We start from the raw sequence: 26,628 nt of genomic DNA, 5'->3' as shown, positions 1-26,628 counted from the left end.
ACACAAAAATACAGAACAAAATCAAAGACGACCTGGACAGGTGGGCAAAACTTAAAAACTCAGTACAGGCAAGGGTATCAATAGTTAAGATGGATGTATTACCAAGAATCAACTTCATCAGCTCAATGCTACCGTTACCCCCTCCAGAGGGCTACTGGAAAAGATTACACTCCTCCACATACAAATTTATTTGGAATAACAAACCACCTCGCATAAAAAGATCCACCGCACAGAGAAATAAAGCAGACGGTGGCATGGCAGTTCCAGATTTTTTACAATATTTTAAGGCTTTCACATTAAGACCATTGACAATATGGTTTGATCCCCAGGCTTTGGTATCTTGGAGAGAATTGGAAGAAAACATAGTAGCCCCACAGAGACTGAAGGACATAGCACACACTAAACTTCCAATCAAGCACTGTGAGCGGAAATTTGGCCCCATAATTACCCATGCAATCCGAACATGGCGGGAAACACAAAAAAAATATCCTAACCCTCAAAAATGGCATAATCACACTCCCATATTCAATAACAATGCACTCTTAATGGGAAAACGTCCTATAAGATTCCCTATATGGGAAGAGCAAGGCATACACTCATTAGGGGATATTTTTAATAACCAGGGCTTCTGTAGTTATGGAGAAATATGCACAAAGTTTAACCTCACCGAGTCCACATGGCTTTTTTTACATACAGTTACGCCTATGTTTGAAGTCTCACGGTGTTCCATTACACATACCAGTTGAACACCACAGATACCACACATTTTTCTATGAAAGAGAAACATTGGGAGGTTTTGTATCAGGTTTTTATTATCAATTACTAAAGTCCTCGTATGAAACCCTTCAACTAGACACTGTCTGGAGGAGGGATATTCCAGACCTGGAAAGTGACTTTGATTGGCAAGAAGCATGGGCAAATGTCCGTCTTACATCAAGGAACCCGGACCATCAACAAATCAATCTTAACTATATTCACAGGACATACTTGACTCCTATAAGACTGAACAGAATGGGCCTGAAACAGGACTCAAAATGCTCCCAATGTACAAATGGAGACGAAGGGACATTTATGCACATGTATTGGGACTGCCCACCAGTTAAGGCATTCTGGAAAGATGTGACCCATCAATTATCAAAACTCGTATCTTGGAATATACCAGTACACCCCTCTGTATTGCTTTTAAATTATGTTTTTGAGTTTGCAGTAAATCCACAGCTAAAGAGATTGGTCTTATCGGGTATCACAGTAGCTAAAAAACTGATCGCATCACGCTGGTTTCAACCGGAAAAAATGTGCCGGAAAGTTTGGTCTCTTACATATCTCGATGTGATATATCAAGAAATATCTACAGCAAGAATTCTGGGTCTCAACGAATCCAAAATGTCAATGTGGGTAGAAGTGGTGGAGAGAATAAAAGCTAGCTTATAATGGTAGTGTCTGGTTAGGAGTGAGGGATAATGGAGGTACTATCCAAGGAGGGGTCCGGGAGGGGGGGGTTCGAGCTGGAGCATATGTGTGTAGGGTTTTAGAAAATAGGTATTAGGGGTATGTCCTATATAAGCATTTGTATAATTGTTAATTTCGCTGGATATACACTGTATACGGTTAAAATATTATTATAGACTTTTTTTTTTGTCTTGTTTCTGTACTTGCATGTAATTTTAACCACCTTGACTGTTAGTTTCATTATGCATTATGTGTTGAGTACTGACTTTTAATAATTTTTGTTTTGCAATAATAATAATAAAAAAAAAAAAAAAAAGTAATGTAAGATAATCTTCGTGCTGCTAATAAATATTCTTCTAAACAGTATTTCTTGTGAAGCCGTGTTATTGTGGGTGTGTTCATCTCATATACCTGTGTACTGTATGGCCAGTAGTAATGTACATAACTCAGTAGTGGTTTAATGATACCATACTTATTCAACATGGCCAATGATGAACACTCCACAAACGGTTCTCCTAAGCTAGATCGCCCGGAGCGCAGACGGCAGCCACCTCGTTACCTAGAGGACTACGCTGCCAGTCTACTACCTAGCTTTATACAGACGTTAAACGCGGAAAAAGCGGATAGTAAAAGTATGTCAAACCCTAACGACCAGGCGACCCCGCCAGTAGAGACCCTAGTGGGTTCTAACGTAACTGACCAAGCTCACGGGGGGGACCAGGAGGGACCTGACATGACTTTACCCCCCGCCAACGTCAACGAGGTAGTCCCCGGAGAGCTCCAGGATAAAGAAAGCCCTCCAGGGACGGAACCCGACCCACCACCAGAAGAGACGCGCACCCAGGAGATGGACCTCCTCGGAGCGCGACAGGAGAACGGATCTCCAACGAGCACTGCCAGAAGCCGATCACCTCCATCAGTGTCTTCCCCCAGCGAGGCGGACAAGATGCTAGCGCAGGCATTTATCGCCACCCTGGCAGCCTCCACCGAACGCAATCGACTCCAAGCACAGACGCTTAGCGAGCGCGAACATTCTTCCATGGAACAAGAGCGCCTCCGCGCGCAACACCAAAGTGAGCGCGAACACTCTACCATGAAAAGAGACCGCCTGCAGGCTCAACAACTAAGTGAGCGCGAACAATCTGCAGACCAAAGAGAACGCTTCCACGCGCAACTCCAAGCGCAAGCCCTTAGTGAACGCGAACACTCTGCGATCGAGCGAGAGCGCTTCCAGGCGCAGCAAAGGAGTGACGACGACCGCATACGCCTGGAGACTAGACGCCTCCAGACGGAAGAGAATATGGAAAGAGACCGCGCGAAGCCCAGCGCGCCGCCGCCGATGCACAGCGCGGAGCCGCCAATGCACAGCGCGACGCAGCCCAAGCCCAGCGCGAAGCAGAGCGCGACCTCGCTCACATCAAGCGCAAAGCCGAGCGCGACCGATTACAAGCGCAGATAATGGAGCAACTGATTGCCAGGGCAACCCCCCCTCCCTCCGCACGGAGCTCCAGGGCCTCGTCAAGACAAGGGTCTAGGGCACCCTCCCCTACCCGATCAAGCGACCCGGAGCCCGGCCAACAGAAAGAGCCTATACACCTCTCCGAACCCCCTCCCCGACCGGTCCATGCGAGACCCAGCAACAGGGAAGAACCGGCCTACGCCGCAGAGAGACTAAATAGACGATTACAGGATCTAGAAGACCTGGCAGAGGAAGAAGAAGAGGGAGAGGAGGAAAGTCAAGCCCAACAGCAGCATCGTACTCCACAGGACCAGGAGGTCCAGTACAGCCCAGACTTTACCCCAGAGGCCCTGCGTTACCGACCCCCGACTCAACTCACGGGTGAGCTTGACGCACGACCAGCCCCGAGGAACAGCACCTGGGTACACGGGCCTTGGTACCCACCAGGTACCAGCCCACCACGACACGTAAGAGGAGACTCGCCTAGGAGGCCTCTCCCCCAACGCTCACCGATGTGCCAGCCATCCATGGCATCGTACCTTGGCACACCGACGTTCCCGGACTTCACACACGAGAACAGAGCACAGTACACAGAGCTACGAATGTGCTTAGAGACAATGATGTCCGATGTCCCAGATGAGACGTACAAGTATGCTATCCTACTCAAGCACCTGAAGGTGCCCAGAGCGCATAATATAGCGCTGGCATATTCCAACTCAAGTACCCCATACACCGCGGCTCTAGTAGCCCTCGACCAACGTTATGGACGCATATGGGACTACGTAATACAAGAGATAAGGAATATTGACCGTCTACCCCCAGCCACAGACAATCGCTCATTAGATGACCTCTCTATCAAGGTACAATCCCTGGTAGGGATGCTGGGGGCACAAAAGGAAAAGGGTATGCACGAACTGTACGCGAACTCTAATGTTGAGAGAATATTAGAGAAGCTTCCGCCCGCCCGACAAGAGCGCTTCAGGCGGCAAAAGGACCACCGTGATCCCAACGGTCCCGAGCCATCCCTCCTAGACCTGGCCGACAGAGAGAACAGTGAGTTACGAGGACAAGGTCATGGACACCTACGCCGTCCTTGACGACGGGTCAGAGAAGACCCTTCTCCTCGCGTCCGCTGCGGCCCAGCTGGGGCTGCGGGGGAGCGAAGAAACGATGACGATTCGGACTATAAGAAGAGACCTGAAGACGATCAAGGGCGAGAACGTCTCCTTCACTATCGCAGCAAGCGGGCAGCCAGAGAGACGGTATAGGATCACTAACGCTTTCACCAGCCAAGACATAGGCCTGTCGCAGTACACCTACCCCATCGCCAAGCTGATGGACAAATACGTGCACCACCGCCGGGCCTATTGCTGCTGCGTGCCGACATAATGGGTGAATAAATATCACTGTTCTCAGCTATGAGTTGTTGGAAATCAATATTTGCAAATGTAAGAAGGTAAGGAAACACTATGCAAATTGTGTTTGAGGACTTTGGGCTGGAGCTAGAGTAAAAGTTGTTTACAAAGCAATTAATATTTTTGTATACTCCATTTCTTACTTTAAACTGGTGAATACAAAACAATAGTTGTAAAATTAGGTTGTGTGTGCATAGGAGTAGATTTAGTATTTTTTTTTGCAGGGGACATGTCCCCCTTAATATTGAGAAGAGGTAAATTTTTCCTCAAAAATAATATATAAATATATACTGTATACAGAATGCCTGAGAGCCTTACTGCATTATATTTGTGTCAGCGGGTACCTGAATGTTGACTTTTGATGCAGAAAACAATCAAGAGGTTTATTTGTGACATACATACCAGTGCATACAGTGAAATGCGGGTGGTCATGCCCGCATTGATTGTGCAAAATACAATAATAAAAATAGGCATAGAAAAAAGAACATAGGTAAGACACAAGATATGCATGGTAAAAAATACATGCTAAGTTCCTGAGAAACTGGTTCCTATATTGTTATGTCGTAGTAAGAACGAGGAATGGACACTTACTTTATTCACATCCATACCGAGAGCTGCATTGCTCAGTCATGCACTCTACTTTGTGTGTCTCACAGGAGCACACACCCAGCCAGGTGTAACACATACTCTATGTTAGAGCTCCGCCTACAGGCCTAATGGAGAACACCACATATCCTTCTCAATAAGACAGCACTTACAGGGCTGGTTATAACTGTAACATAGAATCCATTAAGGCTAAACAGTAAAGAACATTTCAAAGTGTGTAGGCTACTCTTACCTTTCTTAAGTTATAACTAACATAGAGTCCATTAAGGCTAAGCAGTAAAAAGAACATTTACTCTACCTTTCTTATTCCGGCCTATGAAAAACAGAATAAACATTTGTATACATATTTCAAGTTTGTTGAAAACTTTATTAACAGATTGCAGAATGGGTACAATACAGTACAGCTCAATACACACAATTGTTAAGGGGATGCAGACCAGAGAAAGACTTTCGTCTTGTTTACATCAGGGTCCCCCATTTTCAATTCATCAGGACATATATGACATACATGACATACAGATAGACAGTACTGCTACATTTATGACATACCAGATTTGCAAATACAGTACTGTTTGTGATACAAAAAGAGTCCGGAAAAAAGTATATACATTTGACGTAAAAACTGTACATTGGGGGAGGTTGGGTAGGTGGGGGGGGCTGTACATTGGAGGTGGTTCGGTGGGGGGGGGGACACTGTACAACTCTACAAGCAAAACTGCACATTGGAATATTGACAGCCATACTTGGTCATTTACCGTACATTGGAGGGGGCATTACTAGCATTCAAGTCTGCCACAATTATAATTAACCAGAACTGTTAACTCTTCACCTTTCAGCATTACCAACATCAATATTACATAACACTTTTCTCAGTGGCTCATCACAAAGTCCCGAGTCCACACAGGTGCTCGTCTCGGCCTGGCCTCTCTTACAGGTTCTGTGTGTGTGTCAGAAGGTGGCACTGCTGTAATGTCACCATCCAAAGGCAACCCCTTGCCATCCCCCTCTCCTCTCCAAAGAGAGACCGGTGCCAGATGGGAAGCATTCCAACAGCGTCCATCAGACAGCATGTAGGTGTGCGGTCCTTTCTGTCCCACCACCTTGAGTGGCTTGGAGAACTTGCACTGAGTCTTAGGAAGAATGCCAGGTTTCTTAAACCAAACGTATGAGCCACATGGGAATGACACACTCTTCGCACCTCACCTTTGATCCGTGTACGCCTTGCTTCTGTCCTGTTGCACGGCTACTCTGGCGGCTATGTCCTCCGACGAGTGTGGTGTGGCTTGTGGAATCTGAAATCCAGCCACATGGAGTTTGGTGCGCATAGGCCTACCATGCAACAGTTCTGCTGGTGAGTGCTGTGTTGCTGAGTGAGGAGTAGACCGATAGGCCTGTAAGAAGTCTGTTGTAAACTCCTTCCATTGCTTGCCTTCCAGCGAGGCAGTCTGCAAACTGTCTTTCAAACTGCGGTTAAAGCGTTCTATTTCACCATTTGCACGTGGATAATACACAGATGACTTCCTGTGCACTATGCCCCTGTCTTGGAGAAACGCCTCAAACTCCTGAGACACAAACTGAGAGCCATTGTCAGAGACAAGCTCTTTCGGGTTGCCCTCTCTGCTGAAAACTGTAGATAAGAATATTGTCACAGTCCGTGATGTGACCTGTGGCACAAAAGATATCTCAGGCCACTTACTGTAGTAGTCTATTAGTGTGATTGCAAAGCGACAGTCCAGGGGCGCTTTATCAAAGGGCCCCACCACATCAATTGCCAGTTTCTCCCAAGCCCCAGTAGGATAGGGCACCGGCTGCAGTGGAGAGGTGCGTGTGACTGCTGACTTGTCATGTGACTGGCATGTGGTGCATGCTTTGATAGCCGACTCAACCTGGGCATCCATGCCAGGCCACCAGTATACTTCTCTGAGTCTCTGTTTTGTCCTCACGATTCCCTGGTGAGTGTCGTGAGCCAGGGAGATCAGTTTGGGCTGTAGACTCTCTGGGACGAGCAGTCTATATGTGCCTCGCACGACACAGTCATCCTGTAGAGAGAGTTTGTTCTGTGTAGTCAGGGCAGCTCTGGCTGCAATTGTAGCTTACCACCACCGGTATGACTGTGTATGAACGAATAATGGACTCTGTGAAGCGCTCTGAGTCAGAGAAGAGCGCTATATAAATCCAATCCATTATTATTATTATTATTAGTTTGAAGAACATCCGTAGGTCCGGGTCTAGATCCTTTTCGGATTTAGGCCATCTGGAGGTGAGTATCTCACATAGTTTCAGTTGCACCGGGCAGGCAGTGCATGCAGCTTTGAACTCTGCCGCCGTGATAGCTGAGAGATTAGAGACAAGGGCTACCACTTCCACATCCTCCTCCTGGTTAGGTTCTGAGCTGGGTAGTGGGAGACGGGACAGGCAGTCCGCAGTGAAGTTCTCTCTGCCGGGCTTGTACTGAATGTCATAGCAGAATGACATTAGCCTAGCGGACCACCTGGCTACGTGCATGCCCGCTCTACCTTGACTTTTTGAAGAGAGCAGTGTGGTCAGGGGACTGTGATCTGTCCGTAGTGTGAAGTGTCTTCCCCACAGGTATGTCCTCCACTTTTCCGTTGCCCACACACAGCCCAGTGCCTTTTTTTCCACAGTAGAATATTTTCTCTCTGCCTGGCACAGCGTGCGGGAGGCAAATGCCACAGTCCTTTCTGAGGCATCCGGATGCATCTGTGTAACTGAGGGGTACAATTCCCTGACTGTATTGATAAGTATGGTATCATTAAACCACTACCGCTTTATGTACTTTAATTACTGGCCATACAGTACATGATATATAAATATGATGAACACTTCCCACAATGAATCGGTTCTACACAAAGTGGTAATTAAGTATTTATTGCAGCAAAAGGTACATAATATACTTCTCTATTATACTTTGGATGCGCTTATAAGGCAAAGGAATGTGCGTAGGCAAATCAATAATGAATGTCCATTCTCTGGTTACGCAGGAGGTAATTATACAACCTGAATCTTAGGGAATTATATCTATGGTACACTAGTAATATATAGCGGGAGATACTGGAAGGGTCCCCCCGGTTGTAAGCCAGCAGGGGTAGAGGATCTGTCGGTAGTAGAGAGTCTGGTCAACGATGACTAAGGAGACTCCAAGTACAGGAGACGGTGCAATAGTCTCTTGATCCACAGACGAATACAGCTGTTCTCCGTAGACTGTAGCTCCACAGTGAAGAAAGCTAGCCGGCCTCAGGCTCTCTGAGGCGCCGACTCGACTTGGCTCCTCACAGGGTAAATCCCACACGTGTAGGCGTCGGCGATTCTCCGCTCCATAAATCACAGGACCAAAACAAATATAATCCAGCCGCAAAGGGCTATGTAGTCGTCGGGTAGATTAATCCAGTGTACATGTCCACACGGTTCTCGTCTAGGTCTCCTCGGGTGAAAGCGCCATGAAAGCAGCCCAGCCTGGATAAGCACTCTAGCTGGTACGAGGAAGCGTTGGTGATGCTGGTCACTGTAGAACTTTAGCCGCACGATACACTATACACAAATAGACTATTACTGACTTAATAGAAATATGTCGCACTCGACGGTATAGCGCCAAACTCTGACAATTCAGTTATTAATTCGCACGCGGTCTCAATGCTCTATTTGGGGCCAAACAGGCCATACTTCACCGCACGTTGTAACGTGGGTGAGGCTTCAACTTATTGGGTAACTCTACTTCTGTATTCACCTGCGCCATATTTATATGCACGGCGAACAATCTAGTGCCAACCTCATTTCTGTCTCGTATCCCTGGGCAAGGCCGGGCATGCACAGACATGTCTTGACGGTGGCTTTGAACCTGACTCTGGAGGCACGGCTCTGGCGCCTGTGGACCGCTGTCCAATAGGAGAATGAAATATTATGGTCTGGTCTAAAGGGATATTCCGTGTATATGTACAAGGAATATACAAGGGATATCAAACGATATACAAATACTATGCAATATATATCAATCAATAAATATATATATTCGGTTTAATCGGATCCTTTGTAACAATCTGGGTGAGGACGGCGCCCAGACCATAGTCCGATGCGTCTGTAGTGACGACCGTGGGCAGCTCAGGGTCAAAGAGTGAGAGTGCAGGGCTATCAACTATGAGTCCTTTAACTGCCTCAAAACTCTGCTGAGCCTCAGGAGTCCAGTCGAATGTTGCTGACCCTCGGAGCAGCGCTCGCAGCGGCTCCACGACAACAGCGTAGTCTGGGATGAATTTTGAATACCACCCTGTGAGCTGTCCTTGTGTAGTGTAACCTGGTGATAAGCACTCTGAAGGTCTAATGTCGAAAACAGTGTTGCGCTCCTCAATTCTGTAAACAGTTCCTCCATGTGGGGTAGTGGAAACCCATCTATGACTACTGCCTTATTTGGCTCCCTCAGGTCTACACAAGCGTAATCCTGCATCTTTCTTTGTAGTAACGACTATGGGTGAGATCCATTCAGATCAGGCGCGGAACTTTGTTCCTAGCGGTGGGGGGGACATATTAGGGGGCGTGGTCAGTGACGTCGCAGGGGGGGGGGGGGGGTAGGGGGGGGCGCCCCCCCTTCCCATTTTTTTTTCTAATACCAGGTGTGCAATACGCATTTTCCCAGGCGGTGGCGCCTCTTGTAAGAAGTGGTCATCGTGGAGCCAGGGCTTGTCCAGCTGCACGTCCGCTAATTTAATATAATGATACTAGTGACATTTTTTTAACTCTGTCAAAATAAACGAGCTGCATAGGCATAATAAACTGTAAGCGACATATACATGTTTGCGCTGTCTTTTTTCTATTATAAAGTGCCTCTCGAGACTCGGGTCCATAACACATAACAGATCAGTCATTTGATTGTAATGCAGGTGCTCGCATTATAAATCGAATGTATGCGAGACAAACAATGTAATCGTTTTGATGCATACATCTCTGCCCAGCCTACCCCACCTGTTGCTGTTGCGCCCCCGCAGAGAGAGACCCATATCCCCGCACCAGAACGCTACGACGGGGACGTCTCTAAATGTCATGCCTTTATTTTTCAATATTCACTAGTATTCGGACAACAGCCGCACACTTAAAGTGATACATCTAAAATCGCTTACCTTACCTGTCGGGGGTCCAGGACTCCTGCGTTAGAATGGGCGACAGGCAGCTCTCCACTTCCCTCTGCAATTCGTTCCCTGCATACATCGCAAAAGGTATTCGACCACCCTCCCGGGAATCCGCAGATATATTCCTTTACTGCGAATTGAGAGCGTCCCAAAAATGATTCCAGGCCGCTATTTCTTTACCAACGGATTTCCAGTTCCGCGTTGACGCTTCCAGGCCGCGTCTATTCGAATCCCAACTGGTTCATGCGTCGGCTACACGCTGCTTTAATAACACTGCATTATCGAGACAGCGCCCCTATGACTTTGAGTGGCAATGAATTCCAAGAGTAGGGTAAATCTGCAGTGCCGGCACTGTGTAGTAGCGAGTCACAGTGCTGGCCGCCAGGCCGCGCAGTTGCAGCGGTTTGAAACATGGGGGGGACAAATACTGCATTCTGAAATCATGCGGGGGACATTTTCCGGGGACCCCCCGCAAGTTACGCCCCTGATTCAGATGCCTCTACAGGCTCGATTATGTCCTGCTCTACCAGTCTCTTTATCTCCTGGGATACAGCTGCTCTAACTTAGAATGGCAACCTACGTAGTGGTTGTTGTACAGGTCTGACTTCTGGACACATTTTCACCCGATGTGTGAATGCCTTTGCACACCCAAGTGTGTTTTCCTCAACACTGGTCGCAACTGAATTTGTCTGGTTGCACTGAGCTGACGTGACCTTGCCGTCTAGTATCTGCATCTGTAACGCAGTAAACAGGTCCCTCCCTAACACTGCAGACCCATTTTGCACAATGTAAATATCTGCGTCAGTGCAGCGGTCACCAAAAGCTACACTAGTCTTTAAGCATCCATGGACAGGGATTGCATTACCTCCGTAGCTGACAAGACTTAGCTTTGGTGTTGTAAGAGATGCATTAGGGAATAATTGCATGTAACTCACTCTGGGCAAAATAGACACAGCTGAACCTGTATCTAGCATGAGCTCAATGTCCTGACCGTCTCGTTCATTTGTGCTAACCTGAACTGTACACACTATCTTTTCAACAGAACGTGCCCCGTCTACCATGCACAATACAGTCACTTCAGGTACAGTCTCAGACTCGGTTATCTCACTCACTCTGTTAGACCCCCGACAAACTTTTGAAAAATGTCCCTTCTTTTTACATCTGTTGCACAATGCATTCCTAGCAGGGCATCCATCAAAGCTGGCGATGTGTTGAGGAGAGCCACATCTGTAACATGTCTTACCCTGCATTGACTGCGTAGGCAAGGGTTGCAGTGATGCATTAAAATTACCCCACTGTGACCTGTACTGTCGCGAGCGGGAGAACTGGACCGCCTCTACCGTGCTCTCCGGCTGTCCCTGAAGCATGACTTTTGCCTCCGACACCGCAGTTTCAATCTGACCAGCGATCATTACAGCCTTGGTCAGTGTCAGTGGAACTTCCAGTAGTAGTCGCTCCCTGATGCATGCTGAGTGGGTTTTTTTCGACCAGCTGGTCCCGGATCATTTCCTCTTCCATCACCCCGAACTCACAAGTTGTAGCTAGCTCTTTTAGAGAGGCAACGTACTGGTCCGTGCACTCGCCATTGTGTTGGCTACGTTGGCGAAAACGGTAGCGCTCCATTAACTTTCCGCGTAAAGAACTTTCCAATAACTGATAAAGCTGTGGTGTACTTATCATCTGCAACCATTGTATAGAAAAGTCTCTGTCCTTCCACTCCCAAACAATGGACGAGCAGGGCACGCTTTCGCGCGTCAGGTAGCTCCTTCTCGGACATGGCTAGCAGGTAATTTTCGAACGTGTGGATCCATGCCTTGAAATGAATGGCTGGCTCTCAGGCGTTTTGAAGAAAAGGTGCCGGTTGGCTTAGGTTCAACATCGACATCCTCGTCGCCAATATGTTATGTCGTAGTAAGAACGAAGAATGGACACTTTAGTACTAGCATCTTACTTTATTCACATCCATACCGAGAGCTGCATTGCTCAGTCATGCACTCTACTTTTTGTGTCTCACAGGAGGACACACCCAGCCAGGTGTAACACATACTCTATGTTAGAGCTCCGCCTACAGGCCTAATGGAGAACACCACATGTATACACTACTATACAATATACAATATACAATTTACAATTAACTCTTAATGTATCTATACTATACAGTACCTCCTTCCTTTAAAGTGACTTTCTATTTTTTTAAGTGACATTTATTTTAAAGTGATTGTTTTAGCGGAGGCTGTGTGTGTGTGTGTGTTTGATTGATTGATTGATTGATTGATTGAAAAGTTTATTAACAGATTGCAGAATGGTTACAGTACAGTACAGCTCAATACATACAATTGTTAAGAGGATGCAGACCTGAGAAAGACTTTCATCTTGTTTCCATCAGGGTCCCCCATTTTCAATTCTTCATATGACACACACGACATACAGATAGACAGTACTGCTACATCTATACATTTATGACATACCAGATTTGCAAATACAGTACTGTTTGTGATACTAAAAAAATCCAGAAAAAGAGTGTATATACATTTGACATAGAAATTGTGCATTGGAGGAGGTTGGGTAGGTGGGGTGGGGCTGTACATTGGAGGTGGGTAGGGGGGGGGGACACTGTACATTGGAATACCGACATACATTTGACATAGAAACTGTACATTGGAGGAGGTTGGGTAGGTGGGGTGGGGTTGGGTGGGGCTGTACATTGGGGGGGGGGTGTGTGGTTGGGTAGGGGGGGGACACTGTACATTGGAATTCTGACAAAGCCATGCTTGGTCTTTGTTGTACAACTGGGTTAGGACATTTGTAGGGGCCAGTTTCGAATTGCAGTCTCCCGTAGGTGTTCTTTGAGAGTGTTTTTGAAGGTGGGTAGTGATTCACATTCCTTTACAGCTTTGGGTAGGGCGTTCCACATTGATGTGGCATAATTGCGAAACGTGTTTAGTCCCTTGTTTGAGCCGAATCTGGGTTTTACATGATTTGTGGAGCTCCCTCTGGTGTTGTGATCGTGGTATTCACTGACCTTTGGGAAGTATTTTGACATGTACATGGGTACCTTGGTCGTGTAGTGTATCTTGTAGACCAGGCCCATTGCAAGTTGCTGTACTCTGTCATCTACTCTAAGCCATCCTAGGTTGGCAAAGTGTGCAGGGGTGAGGTGGGTTCTAGGAGTCAGGTCAAGCAGTAGTCTGACTAGTTTGTTTTGAGATGTTTGTAATTTGGTTTTTAGTGCCTTTGAGGTGCTTTGGTACCATGAGGTGCAAGCATAGTCGTAGTACCCTTGAATGAGTGCTCCTGCCAGAGTCTTCAGGGTATTCTTGTTTACCAGAGAGGAGATCCGGTACAAGAATCGAGTTCGTTGGTTGACTTTTTTTATTACATTGGATGCCATTTTGTCACAGGAAAGATTAGCCTCTAGGATGGAACCCAGGTAGGTAATTTCATCTTTCCTTGTGACAATATTGTCACCCACCGTAACTGAGAAGCCGTCGGTCTTGCTGAGTTTGTTATTTGAACCAAAGAGAATAGACTCTGTTTTGCCCATGTGTAATGATAGTTTGTTGTTGGCGAGCCATATGCAGATTTTGCCTAGTTCCGAGCTGAGGGTTTTTTCAACCTGTAACTTGTTCTTGTCAGAGACCAGCAGGGCTGAGTCGTCCGCAAACAGGAACAAGTTGCAGTCACAAGCTGACGACATGTCATTTGCATAAATTAGGAACAGTAGTGGTCCTAGTATGCTCCCTTGTGTGTGTGTGTGTGTGTGTGTGTGTGTGTGTGTGTGTGTGTGTGTGTGTGTGTGTGTGTGTGTGTGTGTGTGTGTGTGTGTGTGTGTGTGTGTGTGTGTGTGTGTGTGTGTGTGTGCGTGTGTGTGTCTGTGTCTGTGTGTTTATACTAGGGATGTCCGATATTATCGGCCTACCGATATTGGCATAAAAATGTGATATCGGAAATTATCGGTATCTGTTTAAAAAAGAAATCCTTTTTTATTTATTTTTTTAATTTTTTTACATTTATTTAACCCTTATTTACCCAGGCAAGCAAGTAAGAACACATTCTGATTTTTTTTTATTGTCAAAAGTATGCATAATGTTGTGTTAATTCCACAACAAGAGATATGTAATGTTAATTACCTGAAATTATTCCGTTTTTTGGGGGGGGGGGGGGGGGGGGGGGGGACCCTGCATATATCGGTATCGGTTGATATCGGTATCGGAAATAAAGAGTTGGACAATATCGGTATATCGGTATCGGTAAAAAAGCCAATATCGAGCATCCCTACTTTATACTGAAACCTAGGGTAAGCCATTTTAAGTTTATTAGTGATTAAAAGTGAGGAACTGACTTGATTAAAGGGGTGTGTTTAAAACTGCCATTTTGTTTAGTTAAGTGCCTCATTAAGGGACTGTTTCCTGTTTACCAGCAGCAGCTGTTTTGCTAAGTGAGCCATTAAGGCCCTGTTTAAAAGCAGAAGTCCAGTCTGTGTTGAAATCACTCTGTACTGAGATCTGTTAAGGAAGGACAGGACACACTCACTGAGAAACATTGCTTTATACTGAAACCTAGGGTAAGCCATTTTAAGTTTATTAGTGAATCTTAAAAGTGAGGAACCAGCTGACTTGATTAAAGGGGCGTGTTTAAAACGGCAATTTTGTTTTGTTAAGTGCGTCGAGAAACGAAGAGGGACAAAGAGGAGTTTTCCTGGAGTTCTCCGACGAGGGATCCACCGATCCACCTAGTGCTAAGTACACCCTAGTCCTATCTTTCACTCCACTCTGAAAAATGTCCCTTTCCCTCCCACTCTGCTATTTCTCTACTACCTCCCTTCCTCCCTGCCACTCTTGACACCACAATGTGTCTCATACCTATATCCACAATCTGCTCCTCCAGAACAGATTCAACCCACCCATGACAGTTTGCTAGCAACCCGGCTAATCTCTCCTACCCTCCTACAGCCACTAATACATCTGTCACAGTACGGGGAGGCTTATGGAATTGTCAATCAGCAGTCAAGAAAGCTGGGGGCGCTAGTGAGCGGTGAATGGAGTAGTCGCATTTTTCTGAGCTCCCTCCTCAACTTCTAATTTTGTATAAAAAACACACGTTTATCTAACAGTTTGCTTTCAAAAGTATCAACAGACTAAATATAACACTACCGCCGTGGAAAGTTGAGATTATATGGAATTTACCAATGGGAAGGGGCCAAACAAACAAAAAAAAGGCAACCGTAGCTGCCAAACGACAAACAATGGCCACTACGAGACAAGCAGCAGCAGCCCAAACATCTGACGACACTGCCAGCGCTGCTATTCTGGCTGCAATTGAAAGCCAGGGTAAGAGTCTGAAGAAAGCGATGGACGAGACCCGAGTCTCTATCACATCCCGTTTGGACAAGTTTGAAGCCACTTTGGCATCCCTGCAGTCCGAGCAGAACAGCGTGAAGCAGCTAGTGTCGGGGATAGAAGTGACGACGCGCGTCTGAAACTCCTGGAAGAATCCCAAAAATCCTTACGGAAGGAAAACACAGAACTCAGGGCTAAGCTCAACGACTTAGAGGGCCGGTCCCGCCGGCTGAACCTTAAATTCGTGGGAATCAAGGAGGGCGAGGAGAAGGGAAGGCCTACTGACTTTGTGAGCGAGTTGGTCTCGCAACTACTTGGCAGTGAAAACTTCACCAAGCCAATTAAAGTGGACAGAGCCCATCGTATCCTGCTAGCCAAGCCCGCTGAGGGGGAGAAACCATGCACCATTATCGTCAAGATCTACCACGACAAAGACAAGGACCGGGTCCAGCGTCTCAGCCGCGACCACGGCCCTCTTTACTACAAAGGATCCAGAGTGTATATTTTTCCTGATTATACAGCAGACGTGATGACCCAGCGCAGAGCCTTCAGTGATGTGATGAAGACCCTCCGAGAGGCAAATGTGAAATACAGCCTTCGCTTCCCAGCCAAGTTGCGTGTTGAGCACAACTCTACTGTCACAATGTTTGGCACCCCGGAGGAGGCTGTGCGCTTTTCCAAGACTCTCTCAACTGATGGACCTGGTCCCAAGCTGGCGGTCTCAAGCTGACTGTATATAAGCTGATTTGTTGACTATTTCAACATAAGACACGTGTGAACACTTTATTATTCTTCATCCACTGAGTTGTGGAGGGACAGCTGTCTAGGTATTGGTAACTATAACGCTAACCGGTGCAATGCGATGCCTATTATTTTGCCCAGCTGTCTTCGTGAGTATATGGGGGTTTTGCCGTTCAGTTTTGGTAAGCGGCGGTGGGTTGGGGTGGGGGGGGGGGGTTCATTGTGTTGCCAGTCCTTATTGTTATAATGTTGTATCTCAAGTTTCAAGTTTCTTTAATAGTTGTCATACAGAAGTACAGAATACTTTTATACAAAATGCTTCTTACTGTTACGCTCCAGAGACTGTGCTAGACAAGATAAGTATGAAATAAAATAGTATAGCATGTAAAATAGAAGTAAAAATAGAGGTCACAGTGTTCAGTATAGACATATGTACAATGTTCGATGCAGAATAGAAGTAACTGAGTTACCATACAATATACAATATACTATGCAATGTACTAATATACAATACTATATAGTGCAGAGCAGAAATGGGATGAGGTACAATTTAGGTACAATTTACAGTAAGGTGTACGAGTTGTAGTGCAAATCCTTTACCAATAAATATAAAGTGTAAAGTGTGTTTAGGTGATCTAAAGTGTGGAGAGTGGGTGCTGCAGTGTGTTGTTTGTTTAAGTGAGTGTGTGCGTGTGGGTGTGTGTGCTGTGTGCATTTGATGGTTGTTGCATAGTGTTTATTGTTCGTTGAGCAGCCTGATGGCCTGGGGATAGAAGCTTCTTCTGAGTCTTTCTGTGCTCGCCTTAAGACTCCGGTATCGCTTGCCTGACCGCAGCAGTTCAAAGAGGCAGTTGTTCGGTTGGCTGGAGTCCTTGATGATTCTCTTAGCCTTCCCCCTGCACCGCTTGTTGTAAATGTTCTGGAGGGTGGGAAGCCCCCCTCCAATTGTGCGTTCGGCTGAACGTGTCACTCTTTGTAGTCTGCTACGGTCTTGTGCAGTGCTATTCCCAAACCAGGAGGTGATGTTGCCAGTCAGGATGCTCTCTATTGTACATAAGTAGAAGTTCCTAAGGATCTTCTGACTGACTTGGAACTTCCTTAGGCGCCTGAGGAAGTAGAGGCGTTGTCGTGCCTTCTTCACAACAATGTCAATGTGTGTGGTCCATGTCAAGTCCTCGTATATGTGGGCTCCGAGGTACTTGAAACTGTTCACTCTCTCAACCGGTGCCCCGTCGATGCTGAGGGGGCTGTAGTCCTTGACCCCCGACCTCCTGAAGTCCACAATCATCTCTTTTGTTTTGCTGACGTTCAGGGAGAGGCAGTTCTCCTGACACCACTGTGACAGATTCTCTACCTCTTCCAGGTAGGCCCTCTCGTCGTTGGCAGAGATCAGACCCACCACTACTGTGTCATCAGCAAATTTGATGATTGTGTTGTTGTTCCGCTGTGCCACGCAGTCATGTGTGTACAGGGAGTAGAGGAGGGGGCTCAGAACACAGCCCCGGGGGGCCCCTATGTTGAGCGTGATGGATGAGGAGGTGCAGTTGCCTGCTCTTACCACCTGGGGTCTGCCCGTCAGGAAGTCCAAGACCCACTGGCAGAGGTCATAGTTCAAGCCCAGGTCCCTGAGCTTGGCTATGAGTGTGGTAATATTGCCTTGGAATTTCATAATTAATATGTGTGAATAAATTAGAGAACCATACTGCAAAAAGGAATGTGTGCCCTTTCAACCGTAGAGGGTGTTTTAAGTGATACTGGTGTTACAGAAATAGTCAATAAACCCCCACTAACAAATGTGCTCAGAACAAAGAGACAAAAGTCACACCTACTGTGACCAGATTACAGCAGAGACAGCTGGGTTGAACACAGGGCAGACCAGTTTAGACTTGTTGAAGCATGGACACTAACTCACAAACAAAGTAATCTATTAATCAACTGTTTAGTATCAAAAGGTCTCATATGATGTCTGGTATCAGTCTAAGAAAGCACTGACTGTACTGGGATGATATTAGACATCTATAGCCATATAGAAGGAATGTTAAAGTTGGCAGCCGGCCTCCCCCCAGAGAAACCCAGAGGGAGGGGCAGCCGGCCTCCCCCCAGAGAAACCCAGAGGGAGGGGCTGCCAGCGCCCACAAGGACACCCCCCACAAGAGATCAACCCCCACAAGAAGACGCTGGATTGGACCAGCCATATGTATGATTGGCTAGAAATTATAGTATATAGGAGGGCCCTAAATGATAATTCGGGAGCTCTCAGGCCGGACCCAACCAGGGGTCTGGGGGCTCCTCCACCGTTTCGTCCACCCAGAGACTACTGTGAGCTGATTGCATTTTACGTGAGTAAATCATGGGAAACACCAATGGTTGTTTATAGATTAGAGTAATGTACAGATCCCTGATCTGTAAACCAGATTTACTCATGTATAATGTGTACAGTAAACCATGTATGTTCAAATTATGTTAACCAAGTGACTGTTTGATGTGCAGTACTGAGGTTTGAGATGCAAACCTGATTGTGATATTTCTGTACAACAGACAGCTGTTAATATTCTTTGATCATCTTTTGTATGTAGAAGTCAACCTTTTATTCACTCCTGGCCCTGACTCATATAAATCAGTTGAGTTGAAATACAATTCTGGTTTGTCTGGCGTACACGTTTTATTCTTCATCTGCATTAAGCCAGATGAGGAGACCAACCATTCTATCAAGTATGAATCTTTCCTCCTCCTTCCAGATAATCAATCTCATTGTATTGTGCTACAATAACCTCAAATTATTGTAGAAAGTAAGTGATTAACGGTGGGCTTGTTGTCTGAATGGAGGAGGGAGAGAGGAACAGGATGAAGGTTGGTTGTGTACGCCACTGTTGGGACCCACGGTGAATATGGCTTTTTGCATGCAGGGTTGGGGGTTGCGGTGTCCTAGGTTAGATTGTCCGGAGGTATGACGATCGCGCTTGTTGTGCAGTGAACATGCAAACGTGGGCTTTTTATGTTGGTATGTTCATTCAGACACAGGAGGCCGGTCTCGGCCCAGCGGGCCACGGGGGTTGGTTAACTCGTATGGAATATACTTTATGAACTGTACGGGGAAGTTGGAGTAATTACAAGGCCTCATGTTATATTAATGTGATTGCGTATTGGTACCGCACAGGATATCTGGTCATGTTATAACGGGGGTGGCGTCGTATCAGACGGCAGGTAAAAGGCTTTTCTTGCTAGGAAGCACGGTTATTCTGTTGTGTACGACAGGGGCGCGTTCTGAGTATGTATTTGCCCTAAAATTATTCTCAGGAAGAGGGCGCAGGTAAGACGAGGAGATTTGACTGTTCTGAAATGGAAGGGGAGCTGGGTCCAAGGTGCATTATGTCCCTGCTTGTAGCCACAGAATAGGCGGGACGGGGACCGTGAGTGGGTCAGTATGGGCATAAATGCGTCGGGCTAAGGGCTCTGTTACTATTTCGGAACATGCAAGTCAAGTATGGTGAAAGATTGTTGGACCCTGGCATGATCAGCGCAGGGGTCTGTGCGATTACAGGACAAAAACGTAGTAATTGATAGAAGTGTAGGGTGCCGGCGTGTTCAGGGTGCGTTGTACGTTCTAGGATAGAAGTATAGCACAATAATCTTGAGCGAAACCGGCCTGTTGATTAATTACGTTCGCTGTGATACAAAGACAATTCGGTCGAACTGACTGATAAGTACTTAATGGTTTTGTTGTGATATTTTAATGACCAACGGACATATTATGTTTGAGGCGAGTCCCTGCTGTTGGTTGGGGCTAGCTGGCTAGCTCTGTGGAAAAGTCCGCTGTGAAGCTGGGGACGTTACGATGGCGTTATGAGAGAATTGATTAAACACTGTGGCGGCGATTACAAGTAAGAGGCGGTTGAGACGCAGGGTGGAGAAATTGTGGCCGTTTTGAGGGTTATTATTAATGCGGTAACGTGGTAAATGATACTAGGGATTCGCTGCTTGGTGACGTCATAGTGTTGTGGAGAGTATGTAACGTTCGCGGTGCTATGAAGTGAGGCGGAGAAGGTAGGAGAAAGGATTCGTGTTGAACTATGTGTGCGGCGGTGGTTGGTGTAAATGTGTTAAAAAATTATTTTCTGTTAGAGTGGTTGGCTATTTTAGCTTGTGTGAGTTGTTTATGCTTTGGATGGTACTGAGCGAATTGCGTGGATGAACGGATCTTGAAAGGCACGGCTCCCGTGAGGGCCTTGAACGTCGCATTAGAGCTGGCTAAGGCTAGTTAGCTTGCATGCCGTTGTTTTGTGGCGTTTGGGGGGCGGCATATGTTACGTTTCGAGTTTTGAGGAAGATGTTGGGGAAGGGGTAAAGAAACGTGATAAATGTCGTGGCAGATTATGAATATCGGGGCATGTTATTATGAATGTCGTGGCAGACCTTGGTTGTCATAGCAACGTTATAACAGCCGCATCGGTTGCCGCTGCGCATGCGCGGTACAACGTGGATTGGGTCTATTCGAAGTAGTTCGCTCAGGGGATAGAAATAACGGGTAAGAGGATATTCTGCATTATGTAATATGGCGGTGTTTGTATATTGTGCATTGTATTTTTGTGTAAGCAGGGGAAGAGGTGTAACATGTATAGGGATTGATTAGAAATAAGTACAGCTCAATGCACACAATTGTTGAGGGGATGCAGACCAGAGGAAGACTTTTGTCTTGTTTACATCAGGGTCCCCCAGTTTCAATTCATCAGATAGTCAGTCAGTACTGCTACAACTACATACCAGATTTGCAAATTCAGTCACCCGTGTTAAAATTGAGAGTAGCTATGGGCTGAATTTGGAAAATGGCTCTACACTAGAGTTACACAATGCTTGCAGTAAAATCAATTTATCACATGTGTATGAAGGAAGGAGCATTTAGGACTAACCACTACAAAAGTTATGCTGAGATGGAGGATGCCTACATGTATAATAATTAGAGTTGATGGACATTTCCGGTTTTTTAATTTGTGTAATGTGTACAATGGTAAGCTTGAGGATAATAATGTTGTGTTTTATGTAGCTTGAATTAAGATGCTTGTATAGAATGCATTGATGTTGAAATGTCAGATGTTGATACTTGTTATAGCTTTAATGACACGGTTGGTTTAAATAGGATAATGTTTATATTAGTTGCTAAATGTTTTATAGTGAAATTTGATACAAGCCCGGTTGTGAAGCAGGATAATTTACTGATGCTTGTTTTGGATTGTTAAATTTTTAATACACTGTTAATATGGTTAAGACATGTGTTGATGCTTGTTTTAGATTATTAAATCTTTAATACACTGTTAAAATGTTGACAATTGCAAAATCCTTGGGTCACAGTGGGATAATTTAGTGACAAGGGGTTTGGTTTATATGCTATTTTGATGACTGTATGATGGTGTACTACGTTTAGGCTCTAGGGGACAGCTGCCCCTGGGGGATGAATTGTGTGAGTGTTACCCTTTTTGGTGTTTACAGAGGGCCCAAGGGGGGTCGTGCATACAGCGGTTGTTTACAATGGCTGTTTGTTCTTTTATGACAGGATGGAGTGAGATTAGATGCAACAGGAGAGAGAGGTCAGAGGTGAAGATGCAGGAGACAGTTGTAGAGTGAGAGAACAGTTGGCAGTTATTTTTATGACGGGGGAAATGTTGAGACAGGAAGCGTGCTAATACAGAACACAGCTGGGTGAGTGAGTGAGACAATCAGGGAGGTAGTCGTTCAATGGGATTATGACTTTTGGAGGGCTAGCTTTTTGGTTAGGGAGAATAGCGGTAGACTCTCAAGGTACTAGGACTGCTTTGAGGTTCTGTCGTTGAGGGAGAGTTCCTAGACTCTCTCTGGCAGTAGGTAGGAGTGTAGAAATTAAGTGTGAATTGTATTAGCCAGGGATGAGTGTAGCCTGATGGGAGAGTAGAAGAGATGAGAGCAGGAAGGAAGGGAAACTAACGTAGTCTGTGGACCTGAGTGATGATTAATGAGTTAAATGTGTGTGTTGAATGAGAGAGTTTTTGATGCATGAGTGAAACAAGCGTGAATGGCTTTGTTTATGAGTGTTTACCTAGAAATGTGAGGATGAGCTGAGTGTCCTTTTGATTTCAGTGGGTGCTTGAGCGGGGGATGGGCCCCATGTTCTGCCTTACATTACCCATACACACACACACACACACACACACACACACACAGACACACACACACGCAGACACACACACACACACACACACACAGACACACACAGACACATTCACACAATTTGATCACACATGCATACACACACACAACTTAGCTTTCACTTAAGGTGAAACTAGTCTTAAAAATAACAAAATGTGTTTAGGTAAGGAGTGTATCGAACCACTTGGGTTATACCATTATCATTTGTTTCATATCATTTGTTTTACTGCATTTGATTTGATTTCTGTTGAATGTTTTGTAGGGATGAGGTATTGAATTTAAATTTTTAGATTTCTTTTCTATTTTAATCTATGATTGTGTGGCCTGAATGGGTGTGAATGGAGCCTGTAGAGGGTGACTGTGCTGGCTTGAAAGGTGTCAAAATCACAATGACAGATGTGATGAGGTTTGGATGTAGGGTTTTAGATTTCTTTTCTTTTCTTTTTAAATAACCATTGAGGTGGTCTACATGTGAGGTCTGTTGGAATGTTTTTTTTTGATTATTTGCCTTTTGTTTCTTATTTCTCATCTGTCATGGTCTGAGTGAGTGGTGAAAGCTGGAGGCTGGAGGAAGTGGCGTCGAAACGTCAACAGAGTGTCGACAAGAGCTAAGTGGTCCCATCACGTTTGCATAATGATTAACATTTGGCTTCTCTTGAGAATATTTGACATGTTATGTAAAGAAAATTTGTTTTGTGTTTTGTTCCCTCGCAGTTTCAGTCGAGGGGGGAGGACGGACCGTCACAGGTAGAGGAATCATGGAAGATGTGTAGGAATACATTTCATTAGATTATGACACAATGGTGTGAACCCGTTCAGTCATTTCCTGTGGGAGATTGTTGGATTGTGAAAAGAGGTCGCTTGTGGACGCTGGCCCCTCCTTCAACATAGCCCCGAGAACAGCGGCCGGAGGTTTGGGACAAACCGCCTGGCTGACAGAGTCGTCTGTAGATCCATGGAAATACAGTCATGGGACAGAATATGACAAGGTCCAGGCCTACAAACGTTGGCTTCAGCTGAGGCTGGCCGACATGGGGTGGAGGGGGGGGGGCGAAAACGGTCGCAGACTGTGCAACCAAAGCGTTGAACAAGGGCCTCTGTGTGATTGATTGGTATGTCGGACGGGAGGTGACTGAACGGTAACAACTGATATAGATTATGACACAACGCGAGAGTACTGAACTAAACACATACACATAGGTAGGAGATTAGGTGTAGGTTATGGCCGGTAATTTCTGGTGAACATTTTTTTTCCCTTGGGTGCTGCTCCGCCCTCCCTGTCCGTCTGTGCGCAGAGGTGGTAAGGTTTATGTCCATAGGGATGTTCATAAAAGGGGGGAGAGGTGAGAAGACCAACTGGGTTGATTATGCAAAATGTGATTGGGCTGACTTGGAAAAGGAATTAACAGGAGAGGAGAAGCAAAATGTATGAAAGAATGAATAATAATCTCTGTGTCCTCCCCAGATCATGTAAACGAATACTGTAATCTTAAAACATTGTGATTGATTAGACTTTAAATGTGTAATGTTTAGATTGGAAAAAGAAAAATGTGAGAAAAAAGAAAAAATTGAGAAAATTTTGAAAAAATGATTTTTATTAGTATATTGTATGGTTAGTATGAAAATCAAGTCAATATACAGTATATGACAATATGAATTGCCAAAGTGGGGAATGTGGTAATATTGCCTTGGAATTTCATAATTAATATGTGTGAATAAATTAGAGAACCATACTGCAAAAAGGAATGTGTGCCCTTTCAACCGTAGAGGGTGTTTTAAGTGATACTGGTGTTACAGAAATAGTCAATAAACCCCCACTAACAAATGTGCTCAGAACAAAGAGACAAAAGTCACACCTACTGTGACCAGATTACAGCAGAGACAGCTGGGTTGAACACAGGGCAGACCAGTTTAGACTTGTTGAAGCATGGACACTAACTCACAAACAAAGTAATCTATTAATCAACTGTTTAGTATCAAAAGGTCTCATATGATGTCTGGTATCAGTCTAAGAAAGCACTGACTGTACTGGGATGATATTAGACATCTATAGCCATATAGAAGGAATGTTAAAGTTGGCAGCCGGCCTCCCCCCAGAGAAACCCAGAGGGAGGGGCAGCCGGCCTCCCCCCAGAGAAACCCAGAGGGAGGGGCTGCCAGCGCCCACAAGGACACCCCCCACAAGAGATCAACCCCCACAAGAAGACGCTGGATTGGACCAGCCATATGTATGATTGGCTAGAAATTATAGTATATAGGAGGGCCCTAAATGATAATTCGGGAGCTCTCAGGCCGGACCCAACCAGGGGTCTGGGGGCTCCTCCACCGTTTCGTCCACCCAGAGACTACTGTGAGCTGATTGCATTTTACGTGAGTAAATCATGGGAAACACCAATGGTTGTTTATAGATTAGAGTAATGTACAGATCCCTGATCTGTAAACCAGATTTACTCATGTATAATGTGTACAGTAAACCATGTATGTTCAAATTATGTTAACCAAGTGACTGTTTGATGTGCAGTACTGAGGTTTGAGATGCAAACCTGATTGTGATATTTCTGTACAACAGACAGCTGTTAATATTCTTTGATCATCTTTTGTATGTAGAAGTCAACCTTTTATTCACTCCTGGCCCTGACTCAAATAAATCAGTTGAGTTGAAATACAATTCTGGTTTGTCTGGCGTACACGTTTTATTCTTCATCTGCATTAAGCCAGATGAGGAGACCAACCATTCTATCAAGTATGAATCTTTCCTCCTCCTTCCAGATAATCAATCTCATTGTATTGTGCTACAATAACCTCAAATTATTGTAGAAAGTCTGTGGGAATTTACTACATGAGTTTGGAGGGGACTATGGTATTGAATGCTGAGCTGTAGTCGAATGACAGCATTCTCACATAGTTCCCCTGCCTCTTGTCCAGGTGTGATGCTGCTGTGTGCAGCACATGGGCTATGGCGTCCTCCGTGGATCTGTTAGGGCGGTATGCAAATTGCAGGGGGTCCAGGTTGATGGGGAGGGAGGAACAGATGTAGCCCTTCACTAGCTTCTCAAAGCACTTCATGGCTATGGAGGTGAGAGCTACAGGGCGGTAGTCGTTGAGGCAAGCGGGCGTAGATTTTTTGGGTACAGGGATGATGGTGGACTTCTTCAGACAGGTGGGGATGACAGCCTGTTCTAAGGACAGGTTAAAGATGTCAGTGAATACCGGGGCCAGTTGGTCGGCACAGACTTTTAGGATGCGGCCGGGGATGCCGTCCGGTCCTGCTGCCTTCCTGATATTCACTTTTTTAAAGGTCCGCCTTACCTCATGCTCTGTTACCCTGAACACTGAGTCTCCATCAGCAGACCCCCCGCCCCCCATTGCCGTGGCTTGTAGGCTGGTGTTGTTATTCACAACCTCAAACCTCACATAGAAGGTATTGAGATCATTTGCTAAGGAGATGTCACTGTTCAGTTTGAGGGAGGTGCCTTTGTAATCTGTCATTGTTCTGAGGCCCTGCCACATACCTCTAGAGTCAGCCTGTTCAAACTGAAGTTCAACTTTATCCCTGTAACGCCGTTTTGCCTCTATTACTGCTCTCCTGACGTTGTATCTTGCCGTCTTGTGTTCTTCCATGTTGCCTGTCACCAGCCCGGTGTTGTAGGCTGAGGTGCGCACTTTCAGAGCCTCACGGACGGATTTATCTACCCAGGGCTTTTGATTTGGGTAGATTCTAATTGTGGTACAGGGGATTGTTTCTTACAGACAAAGTCAAGCACAGTTTCAGTGTATTCGTTAATATTGGCTGTGTTATCACAGAATACACTCCAGTCTGTGCATTCAAGTGCAGCTTGGAGTGTCTCCTCTGACGTCACAGTCCAACGCTTAACCTCTCGCGATACTACCGGCGTTCGCTTGAGACTCTGTTTATACTTTGGCAAAAGAAAGATGGCGGCGTGATCGGATTTACCGAATGGACTAAGAGCCTGTGACTTGTACCCATTCTTAAATTGCGAGTATACATGGTCTAATATGTTCTCGCCTCTGGTGGGACAGGTCACATGCTGATAGAAATTCGGCAACACCTTTTTAAGACGTGCGCTGTTGAAATCGCCCAGAACCAAAATGGCAGCGTCAACATTAGCTATCTGTAGTTTATTTACCTCGTCGTGTAGCTTTGAAAGTGCGGCCCCAGTGTTCGCTTGTGGTGGGATATATACTCCGATCATGATGATGGACGTTAGCTCCCTCGGGAAAAAGAAGGGTCGGCATTTTATGGTGATATACTCCAGGTCTGGGGAGCAGTGGTTAGACAATTC

This window comes from Notolepis coatsorum, assembly GCF_963971535.1.
Source record: "Notolepis coatsorum genome assembly, chromosome: 4".
Taxonomy (NCBI): domain Eukaryota; kingdom Metazoa; phylum Chordata; class Actinopteri; order Aulopiformes; family Paralepididae; genus Notolepis; species Notolepis coatsorum.
The sequence above is the reverse complement of the archived record's forward strand: the minus strand, read 5'-3'. Positions refer to the sequence as shown.